Here is a 6769-nt window from a genome sequence, read left to right as displayed (position 1 = left end):
TCCCCCCCCCTCCTACTTTTACACCTCCTTTCAGCTCTTCTTTGAATTCTTTCATCAGTGCTTCTGCGCATGAATCAAATAATATAAGCATAGGTAAATCAAAATTGAGAGTAGGAGTGTGCTATAGGCCTAATGACTCTGATGAGTATAATAAGATACTGTACAGGGAAATAGAATGGGCCAGTAAATCAGAGAGTCTTATAATGGGGGATTTTAATTTCCCAGATATTGACTGGAATTTGTGGGTTGGTCACTCACACACTAGCAGGGCTTTTGTGGATTTATTGGATGATTGTTTTCTACACCAGCATGTTCGGGAGGCAACTAGAGGGAGTAATACTCTTGATCTGATTATCAGTAGTGATTCTTCATGCATTAGGAATCTGCAGATAAAGGAACCACTGGGTGGCAGTGATCACAGTGTGCTGAAGTGGGATTTACTCAAGGAGGTAACTACCATCAGAGGCAAAGGGAAGGGTTTTTGCTTTCGTAAAGGCGACTATGATGGTCTGAGACAGTATTTAAATTCTATACAGTGGGACCAACTGATGATGTTACCAACAGCAAATTCAAAATGGGAAGCATTCAAGGAACTAATCTTGGAAGCTACCAGGCTTTACATACCAACCAAGAAATATTGTTCAAGGTTCAGGCCTAAATGGATGTCAGATGAACTAATGAGACATATGGCAGAGAAGAAAAATGCATGGGATACATACAAATTAATGGGTGGCATGGAAGCCTATGATAGATATAAGTTGGACTGTAACCAAGTCACAAAGGAGATTAGGCAGGCAAAGGCAGATTATGAGAAATGCTTGGCAAAGGTCGCAAAGAAAAACAGAAAAGAGTTCTTACCTATTTAAACTCAAGAAGGAAAGGGATGAATCAGATTGGTCCACTGGATGTTGATGGTTCAACAGTTGAGGATCCTGCTCAGGTGGCTAACAATCTAAACGAGTATTTTGCATCTACATTCACACATGAGGAGTTATTCAGGAAGGGGAATGTCGTAGGTGAAGTAAACATTGGCAGTGAGCTAGATTATTTTCTAATAACTGAGAGGAAAGTGGAGGAGAAATTGCTGAGGATAAACATAAAAAAGGCACCAGGGGTGGATGGGATCTATTCAGTTATATTAAAGGAGGCAGCAAAGGAAGTAAGCAAACCCCTAGCCATAATTATGAGAGCTTCTTCGGACTCAGGGGAGGTACCCATGCACTGGAGATGTGCAAATGTAACCCTAATTCACAAAGGAGGATCAAAGGCTGACACAAGTAATTATAGACCTGTTAGTTTAACTTCGGTTCCAGGAAAATTAATGGAGGCACTGGTTAAAGAAGCACTGCAGGATCATCTGGACAAGAATTCAGTTATAGCTCAGACACAGCATGGTTTTGTTAAGGGCAGGTCTTGTCTGACCAATTTGATTGGATACTATGATGTAGTCACAAAAGAACTGGATGCAGGGAATAACTTTGATATTATATATTTGGATCTTAGAAAGGCTTTTGATACTGTTGCGCATGGAAGACTGCTGCACAAATTGGAGAAGTGTGGCATTGGAGGCAAATTGCTGCTATGGATAAAGGGATGGTTGAGTGGCAGAAGACAGAGAGTGGTAATTAATGGACACTGCTCAACGTGGACTAATGTTATTAGTGGAGTTCCTCAGGGTTCAGTGTTGGGTCCATTGTTGTTTTCTGTATTTATAAATGATATTGATGATGGTGTATCAGGCTTAATGTCCAAGTTTGCAGACGATACCAAGGTTGGCAGGGTTGTTAAGGACACTACTGATACTATGCTGCTGCAACAGGATCTGGAAAGGTTGAGCAGATGGGCTGAGAGGTGGCAAATGAAGTTTAACATTGACAAATGTAAAGTACTACATATGGGAAACAGTAACCCCAGATCAACGTATCAACTCTGTGGTACTACGCTGACAGTGGTAGAGAATGAAAAGGACCTGGGGGTAATTGTGCAGGCAGATATGAAGTTCTCTGAGCAGTGCAGACGAGCTGCAAGAGTAGCTCATGGTGTCTTGTCAATGATATACAGGAATTTTTCTAGCAGGGATAAGGATGTGATTATTCCCTTGTATAAGGCATTGGTCAGGCCACACCTTGAGTACTGTATACAGGTCTGGAGGCCTCATTTCAAGAAGGATGTAGAGCTGCTCGAACGAGTACAGAGAAGGGCAACAAGATTAGTGAATGGAACAAAGGGCTGCTCTTTCGAAGAAAGGCTTAAGTTTTGCAAATTACAGAGCCTGGAGACTAGGCATCGGCGAGGTGATCTGATAGAAGTGTATAAGGCTTTAAATGGCTTGAGCATGCTCAATGCCGATGGGATTCTTCCTCTTGCTCAGAATAATCACCTGAGAGGGCATAAATTCAAATTGAGGAAGGACGGATGTCGGATAGATGTGCGGAAATTTGCCTTTAGCCAGCGGGCAGTTGGTTTGTGGAATAGACTCTCATCGCTTGTTGTTGAAGTTGATAGCCTAAATAAATTTAAGGCTCAGCTGGACAGGTATTTCGAACGAACGGAGGGGTGAAATGGGAGTAGTGGTTGTTTTTTTTTTTTTTTTTTTTTTTTGGCTGATGCTGAATAAGCTTGCTTTCTTGCATCATATGCCTCTACTAATGCTAATGCTAATGCTAATATGGGGGACAAGGAACATCCTTGTTTTACACCCCTACCAATGGGAAGTCGCGGAATATTTAAAAAAAAAAAAAATAGAACGGAGGAAGCAGTCCAAAAAATTCTCGATTTGGCTAATAATATGGCTACTATCATTGGCATTGTCGCTTAGTTACCAGAAGTAAGCACTGTAATGAAAAGATTGAAAACACGTCATTTCAATTAAGAACGTAGAGAGGATCCACAACAAAATTTCAAAAATTAATTTTTTCTTTCAAATTATGGACAACAATTTACTCATTAACTGAAAGGTTTAGAAATATGAACGAACATGTAGAAATGTTTAAAATCTTTTATAATATTTCTGAATTAAAAAAAAAAAAAGTCATATAACGATTTCTTAAATCTTTGCAAATATTTACAGTGACATTGATCATAATGAGTGATATTGATGGTTTAGCATTACTGAAGAACTTAAGAGTACTTCAGATTTATGTTAAAGACAATATTATTCCATCTGAAGTGTTACAATATGTTTTTAAAAACAATTTTAAAGATACTTTTCCAAATGCAGCAGTTACATTAAAAATGTATGCAAATAAGGGAAACAAAGTGGTGCTCTTACCAAGAAAGGTTTAAGTTCTGCAAATTGCAGCGTCTGGAGACTAGACGTCTCCAGCGAGGTGATCTGATTGACGTGTATAAGGCCTTGAATGGGTTGAACAGGCTCAGTTCTGATGGGATTCTTCCTCTTGCTCGGATTACTAACCTGAGGGAGCATAGATTCAAATTGAGGAAAGACAGTTGTAGGATAGATGTATGGAATTTGCCTTTAGCCAGCGGGTAGTTGATTGCTGAAACAAACTTCCATCTGTCATTGCGGAAGTTGATAGCATAAATAAATTCAAGGAAGAACTGGATAAACTTTTGGAGCAGATGGAGAGGTGAATCGGAAATGTTTTTTTTTCCCTTTTTTTGGCCGATGCTGTATAAGCTAGCTTTCTTGCCTCATATGCCACTACTAATGCCAATTTTTTTTGACTTTACCAGTTTCAGTTGCCTCAGGTGAACGGAGTTTTTCAAAATTAAAATTAATCAAAAATTATTTACGATAGACAATATCTCAACGATGACTTTAATTTGGCAATATTTTCAGTAGAAAATGATCATTTGGAGCAAATAAACATACTTGAAATAATAAATTCGCATCTCTTAAAGCAAGGAAACATAAATTTGTATAATTATTTTAAAATTATAATTTTTCTTTATTTTGGGGCGACATATTTGATCTCGCTTACTGGAGGCACATAGGCGTACTGCCTACAACAACCAGTCATTTCCTGCTACAGAACAATAGTTCTGTAACAGGAAATGATCAGTTGAGTTAGCGATGCGTGATCTGTTGGTCTAACTCTCGTTTGACGTTTCAGTTCATTCTATAGTGTTCAAATCGGTCTGTGTGCTGGTCCTTTCAAACTTTGAACAACACCAATAGTGCAGCAGACATTTTCCAGGTTTCATGTCCACACATTTCCATATTAGAATAGGTTGTAGCAAGATTCATCTAATAAGAATGACATTTGTTACACAATGTGTGTGTTTTTTTATCACAGTCTTGGATGACAGGGATGAAAAGTAAAGAATTACTTCTCCAATTGCGGTTGTAGCTAGCCGATCTCAAGTGAAGAAACGGGGGTTTTAATTGTGAGTCTGGATTTTTCAGCCCGCAAAACATGCAAATCTGCCCACGAACACACACTTATACAGAGGTATCGTTCAATATGGTTTAACACGCTGATGCACCTAAAAATTATATATATATATGTACACGTATATATAAAAAAAAGAAATTAAGTAGCAAATTTTCAAGGCTCCAGTTTTAAGTTCAAATTTACAAGTTCAAGGAACTTATCAGTAGTAAAATCCTCACCATGCGATTCAAGGAAGCCAACTACATCAGCTTTCATCATTATCCAAACTATCCTCTTTTGTCCCACTATATTTCTTCCTCCAATCTGCACTGGACCTTGCAAAACAAGGTAAAATTAAATTTGACTAGAACAGTGGTTCTTAACCTTTTCTTGCTCGTGGTCCACTTCTGAGTTTCATTCACCTCTGTGGCCCCACTCGTCATATTGTTTAATTATAATAAATGTAATATTTATAATAAATATGTACTTTATCAACTGCACTTTTTATTTATAACATCTATTATTTGTTTATAATGCACCGGTGTGCAAAACTTAAAAGACCAACACTATTTCTATAGGTTACAACCACAAAATCTTTACTTAAGGTACTATTTACTGGTGATAGTAGATTTAGTCTCAGCAGCGATTCTGGATGTCAGCTAATCTGGCGAGAGGTTGGCACACGGTATCACCCCGCAAACATCACTTAAAGGGATTGATACGGCGATCGAGGTGTTTTCGTCTGGCAGGCGTTATCTTGCATGTACACAACTCCAGATACTGGAAGGCGGTATTGTAACCGGTGCAGGCTACTGTACTGAGGTAATCCCCATGTGCATCTGTTCCGAGGTGCCATTTGCCCCGAGTTCGTGTTTATGGTTGATAATGCCACACCCCATTGCACTACAGCTGTTGATATGCTTTTGGAAAGTGAGGACGTTGTTCATATGGATTGGCCTGCCCGTTTCCATCGATCTAAATCCCATCGAACACTTATGGGAAGCTCTGGGGAGATGGCACGTCCACACCTACCAGAAAATGTTCACCAGCTGAAGATGACGCTGACAGAGGAATGGACAATGTTACAGCAAGAACTTATCAACAACATTGTTCTAAGTATGGACAGGCGGTGCAAAGCCTGCATCGACATATCTCCTACTGAGGACCACCTCTTCCCTTTGTTCTCTGGCAGTGATATATCTGTATCTTGGCAGCCAGTGCTATGTTGCCATTTTAAAATAAAGTCCCTCTGTACCATTTTGTTTCCCTTGTTGTGTCGGTGTTGTTTCCTTCATTTCTGTACCTCACGAGGTTCCTTTGGTATGCTTTTCCCATTTCCAGGCCATTCCTATGAGAAGCTACAGGTGAAAACCCGACTGGTTCTTAAATTTTGCACACAAGTGTATAAGGAAAAATAATAATAAAAAGGGGTTTATTAACTACAATCTTTATTTATAATAGACTTTTTACTCATATAATACTGTTTATTCAGAATATACAATTATGCTCCTAATAAGAAAATATTACAATAATATTATCGTCCCTTAGTTTAGTAAGATTCTTACAGTCCTCAGGTAGATGCTCCATTCATATTTTATGACCGAACTTGTATATTTTTCTTCCTTTCAGAAGCGTTTTGGACTAGAAAGTTTATTAAAGCGAAATGAGTGAATCAAATGAACACAGAATAAGTAGGAAAAAATAAACACACACACACACATCCAGTGCCTTCTATACTACATTATTGTTGTTATTATTATTAGCAAGGAAGCCTGAGGCCTATGCTGCACCAGCCAAAAAAATTCTCGAGTTACCCTAAGAGAGAGAGAGAGAGAGAGAGAGAGAGAGAGAGAGAGAGAGATAAAAGTAAAAGTAGAAGGGAATCACCAAGAAAGAGAAGAATGATGATATCCAGCTCAGGACCCTGGATGTGCCAATCCCATACTCACGAGATGTGAGCCCCTGGGGTTAAATTATACTCGTTTGGAGGCAAACGTTGGAATGATTTATTTTTCATAGTCAATAGAAGATTTCGAATATTACTGGAAATCATTTTTATCGTGTGTTCATAACGAGTTAAGGGATGTCGCGAATAAAAATAGTAGTGGCGATTTTCAAGTATGGTTACTGAGAAATGTGAACGAACTAAACTGGCGCATGAGCAGTTTAATTTTTCCTTTTGCGCGTGAGCAAAAGGAAAAAAAAAAAACAATAAGATTGGGCAGAGACTGTTTATATCTCATTAAATTTATAGTTATTAAAATTTAAGACATTTTATTATTTAAAAATCCTATTAATCGTGTTCTATTGATAGAACACCAACTGTATCCCAATTTACTTTGAATATTAACAATTTAATTAAATTTTCTTTTATTCTTTTCCCTTTATAATGTTTTTCCTAATACCATCTAAAAGCACATATGCTTATTTTT

This window comes from Mastigoproctus giganteus, chromosome 1, assembly GCF_048544385.1.
Source record: "Mastigoproctus giganteus isolate SK-2022 chromosome 1, ASM4854438v1, whole genome shotgun sequence".
NCBI lineage: Eukaryota > Metazoa > Arthropoda > Arachnida > Uropygi > Thelyphonidae > Mastigoproctus > Mastigoproctus giganteus.
This window is presented reverse-complemented; position numbering follows the sequence as displayed.